This window comes from Macaca nemestrina, chromosome 12 (genome assembly GCF_043159975.1).
Source record: "Macaca nemestrina isolate mMacNem1 chromosome 12, mMacNem.hap1, whole genome shotgun sequence".
Taxonomy (NCBI): Eukaryota; Metazoa; Chordata; class Mammalia; order Primates; family Cercopithecidae; genus Macaca; species Macaca nemestrina.
The window spans coordinates 29,067,182-29,081,843 of record NC_092136.1 but is presented as its reverse complement, the minus strand read 5'-3'; the positions used below and the strand labels follow the sequence as shown (position 1 = coordinate 29,081,843).

At 46.1% G+C, this 14,662-nt stretch overlaps 1 protein-coding gene across 13 annotated transcripts in view; it reads left to right on the top strand.

The window, feature by feature from the left end:
- LOC105471570 (proline rich 5 like) overlaps positions 1–14,662 on the top strand; it is a 175,472-nt gene that overhangs the window by 78,737 nt on the left and 82,073 nt on the right. For 4 of the 13 annotated variants that reach the window (XR_011610675.1, XR_011610674.1, XR_981220.3 and 1 more), the window contains exons 1-2: positions 3,815–7,538; positions 8,585–8,720. The exons of 2 other annotated variants lie outside the window; for them this stretch is intronic. The gene's annotated coding sequence lies outside the window, so the exon portion shown is untranslated. Of the gene's footprint in view, positions 1–3,486; positions 3,658–3,813; positions 7,539–8,423; positions 8,721–13,363; positions 13,593–14,662 lie in introns of those variants that run through there. 7 more of the 13 variants (XR_011610677.1, XR_011610676.1, XM_011724110.2 and 4 more) reach the window with 6 other exon arrangements.

Sequence of the window (14,662 nt, the reverse complement as noted above, 5' to 3'; positions counted from 1 at the left end):
TATTGGCATTAATGGTCCTTAAGGAGAAGCTCTGATTTCCATGGAAATACTGACTACTTCTCGTCTTAAGAAAATTCTGGCTTGGCGTGGTGGCTGTGATCCCAGTGCTTTGGGAGGCCGAGGCAAAGGATCAGTTGAGCCCAGAAATTTCAGGCTATGGTGAGCTATGATTAAGACACTGCAGTCCAGCCTCGGCGAGAGAGCAAGACCCTGTTTCAGAAAAAAAAAGAAAAAGAAAAAAAAGAAGAAGAAAAAATATCTGCTTACAAAATGAGAAACTCTTAGGGTTAGAAAAGAATTTAACCTCTTTAAACTTCCCTTTCAGTCCTTCAGTACTTTTTTATGGCATGCTCCTATATTGTGAATACTTCTGTTTACCAGGAAGTATGCTTCTTCCACAGGAGCCTCTTTCATCTTTGGATAAGCCTCATGATTAACTTTTTTTTCTTATTGCACAATGCCCTGCCCACCATAGGCAATCAGTACAGCATATGCTAAATGAGTTCATTTCTATGGCATTTGCTGAGTACATACCATGTGCCAGACACTGTTCTAGAAACTTGGGCAATATCAGTGAATTTTTAAAAATTGGATTTGTTTAACTAAAGCGGTCCCTTATAGAGCCGATGTTCTATCCTGAAAGTAGGCGGTGGTAAAAGAGAGATAATTCCTTCTTTCCTTTGCTTCCTTCCTTCCTTCCTTCCTTCCTTCCTTCCTTCCTTCCTTCCTTCCTTCCTTCCTTCCTTCCTCCCTCCCTCCCTCCCTTCCTTCCTCCCTCCTTCCCTCCCCCCTTTCTCTCTCCTTCCTTCCTCCCTCTCTCCCTCCTTCCCTCCTCCCTCCCTCCTTCCCTTCCCCCTCCCTCCTTCCCTCCCCCCTCTTTCTCTCTCCTTCCTTCTTTCCTCCCTCCCTCCTTCCCTCCCACCTCTTTCTCTCCTTCCTTCCTTCCTTCCTTCCTTCCTTCCTTCCTTCCTTCCTTCCTTCCTTCCTTCCTTCCCTCTCTCTCTCTCTCTCTTTCTTTCTTTGTCTCAGAGGCTGGAGTGCAGTGGTGTGATGTCACCTCACAGCACCCTCCACCTCCCAGGTTCAATCAATTCTCTGCCTCAGTCTCCTGAGTAGCTGGGATTACAGGCACCCACCACCATGCCGGGCTAATTTTTGTATTTTTAGTAGAGATGGGGTTTCGCTATGTTGGCCAGGCTGGTCTTGAACTCCTGACCTCGTGATCCACCTGCCTCGGCCTCCCAAAGTGCTGGGATTACAGGCCTGAGCCACCACACCCGGCCATAATTTTTTTCTTAAAGTAAACCATACAATATGTTACAAGGTGATAGATGCTATTAAAAAAAAAAAAAAAAAAGCAGAGTTGAATGAGGGAGACTGGGAGGGAGGGGCGAATTACAACTTTAAATAGGTGGAATAGGGTAGGTCTCATTGAAATAAGACTTGAAGGAGATGAGAGAGTTAGCAATGTAGAATGGATGTTCCCAAACTGATCTCCTTGCAGCCGCGTAGAACTAGCTCCCTTTCCTCTTCCCTGGCCCTGGGGATAATGATAGGAATAATAATAGCTTAATATCCTTTGAACCCCAGCAGGGCTTCTAAGCATTTTTTCTGTTTGAATTCACTAAATCCTCATAGCCACCCTAAGACATAGCTACTACTTTTATCCCCATTTTCATATGAGTAAACTGAGGCACAGCAAAGTTAAGTAACTTGGCTAATAACCAGAGGATGGGAAGAAGAGGAGCTGCTGTAGAGACCTTGCCATTTTAGCTCCAGGCTTAGGCTCTTAATCCTTCAGACCAGCCTCTTTTATGTCTCCTCCCTGCTCTTTGTCCTCTCAGTTTCTGGCCAGGCACAGTGGCTTATGCCTGTAATCCCAGCGTTTTGGGAGGCAGAGACATGTGGATCACTTGAGGTCAGGAGTTCTACACCAGCCTGGCCAATATGGTGAAACCCTGTCTCTACTAAAAATACAAAAATTAGCCAGGTACGGTGGTGCATGCCTGTAATCCCAGCTACTCTGGAGGCTGAAGCATGAGAATTGCTTGAACGCAGGGAATTGGAGGTTGCAGGGAGCCAAGATCATGCCACTGCACTCCAGCCTGGATGACAGAGGGGAAATGTCTCAAAAAAAAAAAAAAAAAATTGTTTCCCAGGTATGTGTCCCATGCCCAGTCTCTTTCATTGTGTGTGATTCCTGGGATGAAATTTAAAGCCCTTCATCATTCTAGGGCTTCTGTTGAGGATCTTTTAGCTTTACCTAATATCACAGGACAAATGAGACACCCAGAACTTCCTCAACCCGCTCCCATGCCCACAACAACCCTAACACGTAGGTTTTGTAGGGTCGCAATGACCAAATCAAAAAATGAAAATGAGTCTTGCTCAGTTTTGAGATAAAAGGACACGCATATCTTTTTCTTCAGCAAATGTCACTGTGGTTTCAAAGCCTACGTGTGATGTGCGATCGGGCAGCATTTTTAAAGTATTTCCTGCTCAACCATAGGGTGAAATGATGCAAGTAGTGAGTCCTGCAAACAGCTGCACTAAATTCTTAACACCTGCAAAAAAACAAAACAAAACAAAACACACACACACACACACACACACACACACACACACGGTTTTCAAAATAATTATGCATTGTTTTTAATTTTTGGCTTGTTGGTTTTCTGTGGTATTCAAACTCTGAAGGACCCTCCAATTCATTAAACCTGCAGTTAGAAAATGAGTTTGGGAGCTTTAAAAGAATTTGCAAACAGGGGAAAGATTTCACTTGCATTATGTTTTCATTAATGCACTTGAAACAACTTCTGGAATCGCCCTAGGGACTATTCCTTAAAAAAAAAAAATTAAATTCAAGTAATAATAAAAAAAAACTTCCAGGCTACAGTCCTCTATTCAGCTCTGCCCTGCTCCTTTCAAGTGAGCCCCAGAATCACCTCTTGGCTTGACGGTTTCCCATTGCGGGGCAGCGGGGCCGAGGGGCTGCACATCTCCCCTTGTGTGAGAGAAACACAAGCACGGAGCTCCCTTGACCTGCATCGTCCTTGGTTTTTTTGTTTTTGTTTTTGTTTTTTTTTTTGGTTAAGTCAAAAAGTTTGGATTTCCTGAAATTGTTGAACTGGATTTAAGTGCAGGGCCCCCCTCTCCGCTCTCCCCAGCCGAGTGAGAGTTGCTGAAGGGGAGGAGGAGTGGGATGGTGTGAAGTGAGGTGGGGGCTGTTTGTTGGAGAGAAACTAAAGCGAGGTGCCCGGGACAGGAAAAGTGGGAGGAGGAGGAAGGGAGGAGAGGGAGGAGGAGGAGGAGGAAGAGGAGGAGGAGGCCGTAAGATGAGAGAGGAGGGAAACGTGTCACCAGCCCGGCTGTGGGAGCTCCGCGGCCGATGCGTTTGTTGACTCGCTCTGGAGAGGAACCGAGGCTGGACGAGACCCCATCGGAGGGCAGAGCTGAGGGAGGAAGGAGGGAGGGAGGGAGGGAGGGAGAGCTGGGCAGAGCGCGACGGGGAGAACCATCCAGGTCGCTCATTTCTCCCCGGTGAGAAAACTTCCTCGGGAAGACCGGAAACTTTTTCCTAGGCGCGCGGAGTCTGGGGCGGAGGCGAGCGGCGGGTGTGCGCGACTCGGTGTGATTCACGCCGGAGATCCCAAGGAGGTGAGTGGTGGGTAGGGGGCGTCTCTGGGAGGGGCCGGAGTCATAGGCTCAGCAACCGCGCAGGATTGAGCAGCAAATTACCGCGCACTAATCTGACTGGGCGCGGCGTGGCGGGGGTCGCGGGGAGGAGCTGGGGAAAAGTGTCACATGTTGGGGGCAACCAGGTGGGAACTCCTGCACGGTTAAGGATCCTTCGATCGGACGCTGCAGGCAGGCGTAGGGGATCCTACTCGCGACCACCATGGTGGGGCGGTGGGCAGGCCACGCTGCGGGTCTGCTATTTAGGGTGGCTGAGGTACCGCCGTGGGGTGGGATGGGGATGCTGGTGATCATGGGACCTAGGCTGAGCCGGGAGGTCGAAAAAGAAAGTCGGCTTGTTTGACTCTCTTTTTCTCGGTCTGGGGGGCAAATCTAAAGAGCTGTCCCCGCTTAAGCGCGGGTGATTTCGCGCCTGCAACAGCCTTTCCCCGGCCTTCCCCGTTTTTCTGGAAGGAGGCGTGGGAGAGAAGGGCAGGGAAGGGAGCCACTTTGTCCCGTGCGCTGCTGCACACGCGCGCTCTGCGGACTAGGGCGGGCCAGGGCCCATCCCGCGGGGACCCCGCCGGGACGGGCTGCGAGCAAGCCCTGGGACTGCCCAGCTGCGGACCCCGCGCTGGGAGGCCGCAGTATCCCCCCTCGGTTTTATTTCTCCCGCCTGCCTGCCTTACGGCGAGACTTTCCTCTGCGCGCCTACTGTGCGCTCACGCCGGGCTCGCTGCACGCAGGGGGCGCTCTGGGGGCCCCGCCCCGGCAGCTAGGACCCTGCCTGCCCAACCCTCCGGCCCATTTTCCTAGAGGCCGCCGCCCGGGGTGGGACCAGGCTGTGTGCTTGCTAACTGTGCTTCAGGAATCGGCTCTGGGATGCCTTCCTGTCTGGCAATAGGGGTTTCCCCCAGTTCTACCCAGCCCCTGTCCTCGGTCACATGCTGTCGCCGCCTCTTCCTCCGCGGTGCCGGGAGCCCGCGTTTTGTTTGTCAGCAGTTAGGCGGTGAGTATTTATAGACGCCACGGCAGTCCTGCGGTGTGCAAGGTTTTAATTACTGCGATGGCGCTCCACAAGTCGAAAGGTTCACGCGCTGCGTCTGAGCTGCACGTCTGCCCCGGAGACCCGCGTGGAAAAAACTTTGGGCTGGAATCTCCGGGCTTCCCTGCTTGGGCGGAGTTCTGGACCTGTTGCCCAGACGACACGTGCACATTCAGGTGACCCACACTAAGGATCAAAGGGATGCCACCGGCCCAATGGACGCCTTCAATCCCCCACCATCCTCAAGGGACCCTTGCTGATCAAGCCCGCGAGACTATCCTTTTTGACCTCTCTTTGATGATCCTGACCACCGGAGAAATTTGCAGTCATGACATTTCATTGCCCTACATACTGCAAAATGTCAAAGTGCTGAGCTGTGGTAAATTGCTCTGGGGTGGAAGGCGCTGTTACAACACGAAGCAGCTAGCGGGTCAGGAGGGGAAATGGAGCTTGCAGAAACTAATTTAGCCACATTTAAAATTTAGCCCCTGGTAAGTTTCCCAGTTCGACTGAGGAAGGTGCAGGGCTCCTGTCTGTGGAAGCTGGCTGGTTAGTCTTCTCTGGTTGCAGCCCTAGAATCAGGATCAACGGTGCTGGTTAGAGCGGTTTCTGTAGAATGTAGCCTTGCAGATAAGGGAAGTGATGCTTCATCAGTCCCCAAAGTTGTCTTCAGTTTTTCCAACTGCAGTCATCGCTCTTTGAGTATGTTACTGATGCTTCTAACAACTGGAACCATTAATATGTAAAAGAAGAAAGGCACTAGAAATAAGAAAGTCAAAAAAGGCTTGCTTTAGACTAGTTTGTTTCTCAAGGGCGGGACCTCATTTCTTTCAGGTCCAGCCGGCCATGGATACATATTTATTTCTGTGAGTGAGATTTCAATAATGTTCTGTGTTTGAACATTACAATATGTGCCACTTGTTTTAAAAAGGGGAAAGGTACAAATACCTCTTGAGGTCTTAAGATGTTTTAAACTTTGCGTTGAGAGACTTTGATAATATTATATACTCCTCATGCAAACAATGATATAGGTACTATTATATCCCTACCATATAGATGAGCCCACTGAGGCTTGGAGAATTTAAATAATTTGTCTAAGGCCATAAACACAGGGATGGAGCTAAGAATGGATTACAGATTTGTTACTCCAGACTCGTAGTCTGGAGATGTCTTTCCCTTCAATTCTCCATTGTTGATTAGCTCACATTATAGTTGATTAGATTGATGGTTTTTAATTTATTTTTTAAAATTTAACAGAGTGTTACAAATTGGCTCAGTTATTGGGGAAGAAAGCCCTAATCTTGTCTTTAGAAAACTGTTACACTGATTATCTGAAAATCTCTTGCTAATAGTCCAGACCTAAATTATAATCCTCACTTTGCTCCTTGACTTAGTGTATCTTCAACATTAAAGCCATTTTTCTTTAGAGAATTGAATTCAGTAAGGACTTTGTGGATTACTTCATTTTTTTCAGATTTCTCCATGCTAATGATTTGTAGGTGTGCATGTGTCTGTTTTCCTGTGGCTGTTCCTTTCGTACAAGGTAAAATATGCTGACATCTCTCTTAAATTGCAGCCTTTTTCCTTTTCATTCTTTCTGCAGAGCTAGACCCAATACAGAATTGATGTGAAAAATAGTGTGTGAGTTCCTCTGAAAGATCCCTACAATGTCTAATGTTCGTCATTAAAGGTTTGTTCTCAAGAGTTGCCTCTCTGTATGTCAAATGTAAATACAGGTTAAAGGCAATGCTTGTAGAAATGACCGTTTGTTAGCAAGTCAGTGTGAATTCATATGTTAGTTGCTGAAATCTAGGAATAAAATGTTTTGTGGATTTTGTATATAATACGGGTTTTGGAATTGGGGAACAAAGAGAGTGGTACCCCGATAAGCAGAAAGCACTGTTTTACAAGAGATTTCACATGGAGCCAAGGAGGGGGACGGATGGCAGTGATGGGGCATCAGAGGTGAACTTGAGTTAATTCACATTTTTGTCGGTACCTGGGGATCCAAGATTTACTTTGTAACTTGTACAGTTAAAGCAAATGAGCTGACTTATTTATTGGGCAACTTCTGTGAGCCAGGTCTAGCTATGGTAATGGTATTTGTGCCTCCCAACAAGCCAGGCAGGAAGGTGTTATTTTCTCTATTTTCAGATGAGAAAACGGAAGCTCAGAGAGGGTTATTACTCTCCCAGTGTCACACAGCCACGAATTCAAGCGTCTTGCTCTTTTCAGTACATTTTGATATCTACCCTTGAAGGCCTTCCATGGAGAACCCAGGGTCCCATGTTCTCAAGAAAATCCTAGTGGTTCACATGGAAGTTTCTGGATCGGAAGTTTCTGGATCAGGAGTCAAGGCTGGAGCTATTCAGGGACTGTAAAATGAGGGGACAGGAGGTGGGTAAACAATGAAGCCTGAAGGGACAGTCTGGATAATTCTTACAGTAGCGATGCCACAGAATAAGGAAAGTCACGCCCTGTCGTTATTGTGAATATAGAGAATTACTAGCATTGGCCTGGGCGAGGATGGCTGTCACACTGCAGAACACACCAGACGAGGTTCCCAGAAGAGAAGAGTGGGGAAGTGTCTCCACCTCCCTCCCAATGTCTTCTGCTGCTCGGTGTTGGCTTTATAGTCAATATAAATCAGGAAGCCTGTGGGACCTGTTTCCATTTTAATTAGACTTGGCCCTTTGAGGTTCCAGTCACCCAGTCTCCCTCTTTAAATATTCTTTTTTTATGCTTTGCCAGTTTATGGCCTTTGTAGATCAATCCTTGGATTTCATGTACGGGAGAGAGAAAGAGAAAAAAAGCAAAGGTTAGTGATTACCTAAATTGGATTAAGTTCTGTCTAGCAGCGTTTAATGAAATGCCACTTGCTCCCTAATTACCATCAACTAAGAATTTAAACGGTCTATTCAATTTAAGCTGACTTTTTTTTTTAAACTCCCTGAAATTTCCAGCTGTAACATATTCTGAGATTTTAGAGGCTTTTATATATTCTTCAAATGTGTAGAGGACATTCTCTGCTTTCCCCCCCTTTTAAAAAATATTGCATTTCTGGAGCAGGGTAATGACATCACTATATACTAACTTCATTAAAAAGCAGAAGCTCACAGCTAGGCTCTCTAGAAGGGTTTGTGGAGAGCGGTAGAAACCCGTCTGACTGTGGCCTGAGGGAAGACCTGATAAACATCTACCCCCTCCAAACAACCTGCTGTTATTATTTGTTCCATTTATTTAGCATATAATTATATGTTACATAAAATTATGTATTTACTCATGTATTAAACTCGCAAAGCTTTCATTCTTCTTTTTCTCTCCTCAATTTTGAGGTGCGAATATATTTCCCTCACCCACACATCAATATTCTGGTTTCACTTTAGTTGGTTGCCAAATGCCAGCAATACTTCCACTTTTCCGTTCTCTCCTTACTTTACCTATTACAGAACTTTCTCCAACTTTGCTGGTTCTTTTCGACACAGGATGCGTCCCGTATTTTGTTGATGGCATCTTTGACAGCAGTTGGGTTTCCAGCAAATACTAGGATTAAGGGCCTGCATTGCACTCAGCTGTTTAGGGATTGGAGTATATGTTAGCTTAAGTTGAGCCTGGAAGAATAGCTGAAAGGATTTGTTTTTGTCTTCTTCCCAAGGACAGAGGGCAGGGTGGGGGTGGGTTGGGAGGGGGAGAAAATCTACCACTGGCTCTAATGTGTATCTGTATCAGACTGAACTAGGCTGTCTAAAACCCTGTCACAACCTGCTTATGACCTCAGCCGCATAAATCCTTGGTGTAAACCCTTTTACGCTTGCCATTTAATTCTAAATACTTATTTGGAACTGGTTCAACATCTTTCCCCAGATGCCTTTGGGGAGACCGTATTGACTGCTGCCGTCATTTTGGAGAACGGTTTCATCATGCTAGCTCCTGGACATCACCACTATGGGAGCAGTATGGCCGCTTTCCTTGTAAAACATCGCGCAGGCTGAGTTAGTGGGTAAACATGGTACTCTTTTGTGGTGTTTGGGATAATTTTTTTTTTTTAATTATTCACCAACAGGACAATAGATTCCTTTCAGGCCTCAAAAAAGCTCTCCACCGGCTGGGCGTGGTGGCTCACATCTGTAATCCCAGCACTTTGGGAGGCCAGGGTGGGTGGATCATGAGGTCAGGAGATCGAGATCATCCTGACCAGCATGGTGAAACCGTGTCTGTACTAAAAATACAAAAAATTAGCCGGGCATGGTGGTGCGTGTCGGTAGTCCCAGCTGCTGGTGAGGCTGAGGCAGGAGAATTGCTTAAACCCAGGAGGCAGAGGCTACAGTGAGCCAAGATCGCATCACTGCACTCCAGCCTGGGTGACAGAGTGAGACTCCATCTCAAACAAAAGAAAAGCTTCCCACCAAGGTTGGTATCAACTTTTCAGAGAGGCAGGATTGTTGAATGAGCCCTCATTTTGGTCCTAATGGGCATCATGGAGATAACACAGGTTGAGGAATTGAGATCTGCAATCTGATCTCAGCTCTGCCATGAGCAAGCTGTATGACCATGGTGAGTTGCTCAGTTATTCTGGGCCTCAGTTTCCCTATTTACAAAGTAATGACTTTGGCCTACCACTAAGGTTCCATTCTGTTCTAAAATTCCTTGATGGCCATGGAAGCGTGGTCTAGACTGTGCTTCTGAAAGTGCACGTGCGTCACCTGGAGATCCTGTTAAACCACAGAATCTGATTCAGTAGGTCTGGGCTGGGGCCGGAATGTCTAAGAAGCTCCCAGGCAATGTTGATTCTGTTGGTTCCCGGATCACAATGTGGGTAGCAGGGCGCTAGATCCTTGGTCAGGGCTTCCCAACCTTGGCCCTATTGATGTTTTTGGCAGATAATTCTTTGTTGTGGGGGCTGTCCTGTGCATAGTAGGATTTTTGGCAGCATCCTTGGCCTCTACCCATTAGATGCCCACAGCACCCCCCACTCCTATAGTTATGACTATCAAAAAGTGTCTCCAGGCAGTGGGACAAAATCACCCCTAGTTGAGGACATTGGTCTAGACCAGTGTTACCAAACCTAGTGGTACATCAGAATCACTTGGAAGATATCTGGAAAGTACAAATTTAGGTATCTTGGACCCAGTGAATGAAAATCACTAGGGAAGGGCCCAGGAATCTATATTCTTTAAAAATCAGGTGATAGAGATGGCCTGGAATTCTTCTCTTTGAGAGTCTGAAAAAGTACAAGATCTACACCTGAGTTCTGGTGTTATCCCTCCATGGCTATGGGACCACACAGGCAAGCTCCTTAAATGCTCTGAACCAGAAACTCTCCAATTCTAAAATAGGAATAATAATAGTGTCCACCTCCTAGGATTGTTGGGGGTCAAATGGGATAACATGAGGAAGAGCTTTAGTAACTATAAAGTGCTGTGCAGATGTTAGTGGCAAGTGTTATACCACAGGCCTCTGGAGTTTAATTTTTTTGGTTCAATTACTTTTTTTCCCCAGGGCTGTATTTCTTTTTCTTGAGACTTAGCTCTGTAACCTTCACAATATGTCTTTTCATCATTCCTTTGGCCCTCACAGTCAACAGCTGTGTACATTTGTCCCCACTCAGTCTCATGCAAGGGTCTAAAACTGGCAGCCCATGGGCCAAACTTTGGCATCAGACATGTACTGTTTGGCTTGCATTGTATTTTGGGGAAAAGAAGAAAACAAGATGATTTTTCCAGTATTTAAAAGTTGGGCAAGTTGACATCTGAACACAGGTTTTCAGCTTTTCTGTAATAAACCAAAAGGAGTCTGAGGACACTCTTTAGTTTGCCACATTCCCCACCTGGCCTGCTAATCTTATTCACATTCTCTGCTTTGGTCTGCTGTAAGCATTGTTTCCCAGCCCAGCTTTAGGCTTTCCTGTCTTTTTCTTTGTTTTCTTTTCTTTTCTTTTTCTCTTCTCTTCTTTTCTTTCTTTTTTTTTTGAGATGGAGTCTTGCTCTGTCGCCCAGGCTGGAGTGCAATGGCGCGATCTTGGATCACTGCAACCATCGCCTCCCAGGTTCAAGTGATTTTCCTGCCTCAGCCTCCCGAGTAGCTGGAATTACAGGTGCCTGCCACCATGCCCAGCTAATTTTTGTATTTTTAGTAGAGATGTGGTTTCACCAGGTTGGCCAGGCTGGTCTCAAACTCCTGACCTCAGGTGATGCACCCGCCTCGGCCACCCCTGTCTTTTTCTTTAATCATGACCAATTACTATTCCCTTTTATTACTATATTATTGTAGGAGCCATATCTGGCTCATCTTTGTGGCAGGGGTAGTAGGTACTCCCTAGATATTTGTTGAAATGTGATGTTTTCATCCTACACCTGGTATCTCATAGTTAAGACTTGAATACACCTTGAACTTTTAAAACTTCTTACATATGAAAGCTTGTTTTTCCTTCTCAAAATTTCCTTTCCATTCTCCAGGCCCCATATTCGTTAGACTTATGGGCAAGGAAGTGGAGAACCTGTAGTTTTCAGTTGACCTTTCATTAGCTTTGTTTCGTAACTGTAGAATGTGAGTTAACCTTTCTGCCTCAATCTTGTCTCAGTTGTCCATCTTCAGTTACAGCCCTTGGTGTCTGCTTGCATTTATAGTATTACTTTTGGATATTTCCTTTGAAACTCTGAGCTCCTTGGGGGAAGATCATTTATTCTTCTTTGCCCCCTGTAACTTCCTTTACTCAGATCCTGGCATCCAGTGGGCACTCTAATGTTTGGTTGAGTTAAATGGGCTTGAATTGGACTCATTACGTCCATGAAATGATCATATGTGGATATTTCATCAGTTTTCTGAGTCTGTATTCAATGCCTGTTATACCTGGCTATACTACCTGAGAAGAAATTTCCCTTCCCTCCCCTCCCCTCCCCTCCCCTCCCCTCCCCTCCCCTCCCCTCCTCTCCTCTCTTCTTTTCTCTTTTCCCTTCCTTCCTTCCTTCCTTCCTTTTCTTTTCTTTTCTCTTTTATATTTTTTTGGAGATAGTGTCTTACTTTGTCACACAGGCTGGAGTGCTGTGGCATGATTATAGCTCACTGCAGCCTTGAACTCCTGGGCTCAAGGGATCCTCTTGCCTCAGCCTCCTGAGTAGGTATGACTACAGGCATGTACCACCGTGCCTGGCTATATATATTTTTTTGTAGAGATGGGATCTGGCTATATTGCCCAGGCTGGTCTCAAACTCCTGGCCTCAAGGGATTCTCCCACTTTGGCCTCCCAAAGTGCTGGGATTATAGGTGTGAGGCACTGCACCCAGCCTCATCGCCTTTTCTTATGAAAAAACATTTTATCTTATTTCTGCAGTGAGAGAGTGGAGCTAATTTTTTAAAGTTGCACAGTTTAATCTAGAGCACATTTTCCCACACTTAAAACTCTTGTTGGCTGCCAGACTGTAGCTTTTGACTACTCTTTCCTTCACCAGGGTTTTATATACGTTACATGTCAGAAATGTAATTACTCACTCACGTAATGGTCAGTCTTAGCTACTGCTTGTGTCTAGACTTTTTGGCTTACCATCTGGTAGGCGCTGTAGAATCACTCTGGATGACATTTGTGGGCCACACCCAGACAATATGCACTCCAAGAAACTTGATACTTAAAGTGGGCTTATAGATGAGTAAATAAGATGTGTGGTTATTTCCCACAGCTTTGCTTAACTTGTACCACAGAAGGGGATTTCTCTGGTGATTATACAGTGGCTTGCAGGCCAATGCAATGATGACGTGATGATATAATGACTTCTAGGTGCGTCCAAATTGTCAGCTTTCTGAATCCTGTGGACACTTAGTGAACACTGTTAAGCAGAGATAAACACTTGAGTGTGTATCCTGTTTGCCCTAATATTTATTGTTGTGCCAGTTTGGACTCTCAGACACTTCTGTCTGCACTCAGTTTCCAGTAGCGCCTGAGAAAGTTGTCTCTTGCTTCCTGTTGAGCCCTTTCCATAGTTCACAGTTGACCCTTAACATTTGCCTGTTTGTAAGAGTCAGTGTTCATTCCTTGGCCAGCTGTCCGGCTGTTGTCTCCTAAGAGTTGCAAAGATTGGTCCTTAATAGAAACAAATGTGCTATGCTATGTAGCAGGCACTTCTGCTCTGCTATGTCTGTAGGCTCCACTGACCAGCAAACAGGCTCAGGATTGCTCACCCACGTGGCCCAGGTCTACGTCCCTGTGGACAATAATGCTTAGGTGGACCCAAGTTTAGTCAGCAGCAAAGAAAATTATTCTGATCTCTCAGGAAAAGGAAGGCCACTCTTCCTGGTGACTTGGAAGTGCACCTTTTATTCCATCATTTAAAAGTATTTGGGCAGGCATGGTGGCTGACACCTGTAATCCCAATATTTTGAGAGGCCATGATGGAAGGACCACTTGAGGCCAGGAGTTCAAGACTAGTCTGGGCAACACAGCAAGACCTGTCTCTACAAAAAATTAGCTGAGTGTGGTGGTACACACCTGTAGTCCTAGCTACTCAGGAGGCTGAGGTGGGAGGATTGCTTGAGCCGGGAGGTCAAGGCTGCAGTGGGCTGTGATTGTGCCACCATACTCTAGCCTGGGTGACAGAGTGAGACCTTGTCTCAAAAAAAAAAAAGTACAAATAATTAAAAATATGTTAAAAATAAATAAAAATATTTATTGGGTACCTTTTATGTGCTCAGTGCCATGCTAGACACCGGGATATGAGAGTGAACAAGACGGGCAAGATGTTTGCCTTTAAGGAGTTTCCATCCTGTCAGGGCTCATCAGACACTGAACAAGTAAATAAACACAACAACTGCAGCTTGGTCTGTGGGTGCCACAAGGAAACAAAGACTCCTTGCTTGAGGGGCAGAGTCCTCTTGCTCTAAGGTAAGAAGCTATGGGTGATGTTTATGAAGGGAAGCAACGGGTGGCGTTTAATCTCTCAGCTCTGTGTGTGGCCCACATGAGCATTGTTTAAAACAGAGGAGTCAGGAGTTCAGGCTCTGAAATCATACAGGATTTGCCTCTTGGTCCCCCTTCCTAGTCTTCTGCCTTTGGGCAAGTGAATCCCTATGCTTCGGTTTCTTCATCTGCAAAACGAGCCTAATGAAACCTACCTCATTGGTTCAGAGTAGAAATTAACTGAGGTAATAGATGCAAATAGAGGCTTGACACAGTCCTGACCATCCTGGCCAGCTTCTGATGATAGTTAATATTATTCTAATTAGCAGTCATAATGATAATAAAATAGCCATGGTAAACAATTGATTTGACCAAATGGCCCCACCACTTTTGAAAATTTACTTGTGATCTAGTTTCCATCCAGTGGTCTGGCCCTGGGGCAGGCGTGGGGTCCAGATCTAGTCTCCTCTGCTGGCTTGGAGGGTTGTGCTTTCTGTGTGTTTCCTTTAGCAATATCTTGGGTGCTGCTGGCTTACCCTGTATCTGGGTGTGTATATAATACATAGGGGAGGGAGTATGTCATACGTGAGGCTTCATAGAGACATCGATAATGGGTTGAGAGTGAGTTAAGACAGAGAGCCGCTAAGTTAAGAGGCTGGTGAATTAGATAATGTGGTAGGTGGGAGTTCAAGCATGGCTGAGGGAGGGTTCTGAGTTTGTGTTGTGTTAGGGTGTCAGTCCCTGCCTCCTCTCTCAAAGGTTCTCGGTGTGTATGGCTCCCAGGGTAGGGGCTGAATGCACAGCCAGAGATGGTGAAAGAACATCGTGGCCATCAGCTAGGCCAAACCGTTAATTAACTGGTGAGTCAGCAGACCCAGAGAAGTGAAGTGACTTGCCCAAGGCCACAGGGACCGATTAGTGCGGGCTTACCTTATACCTGGCTTAGGCCCCGCATAAAAGCTCTGAGAAGACTGGAGGCTGCAGCTGTGATGGGGGTAGAGTAAAGGTCATAAACCTACATGTTTGGCCTTCAAAGTGCTGGTTGGCCTGGTGAA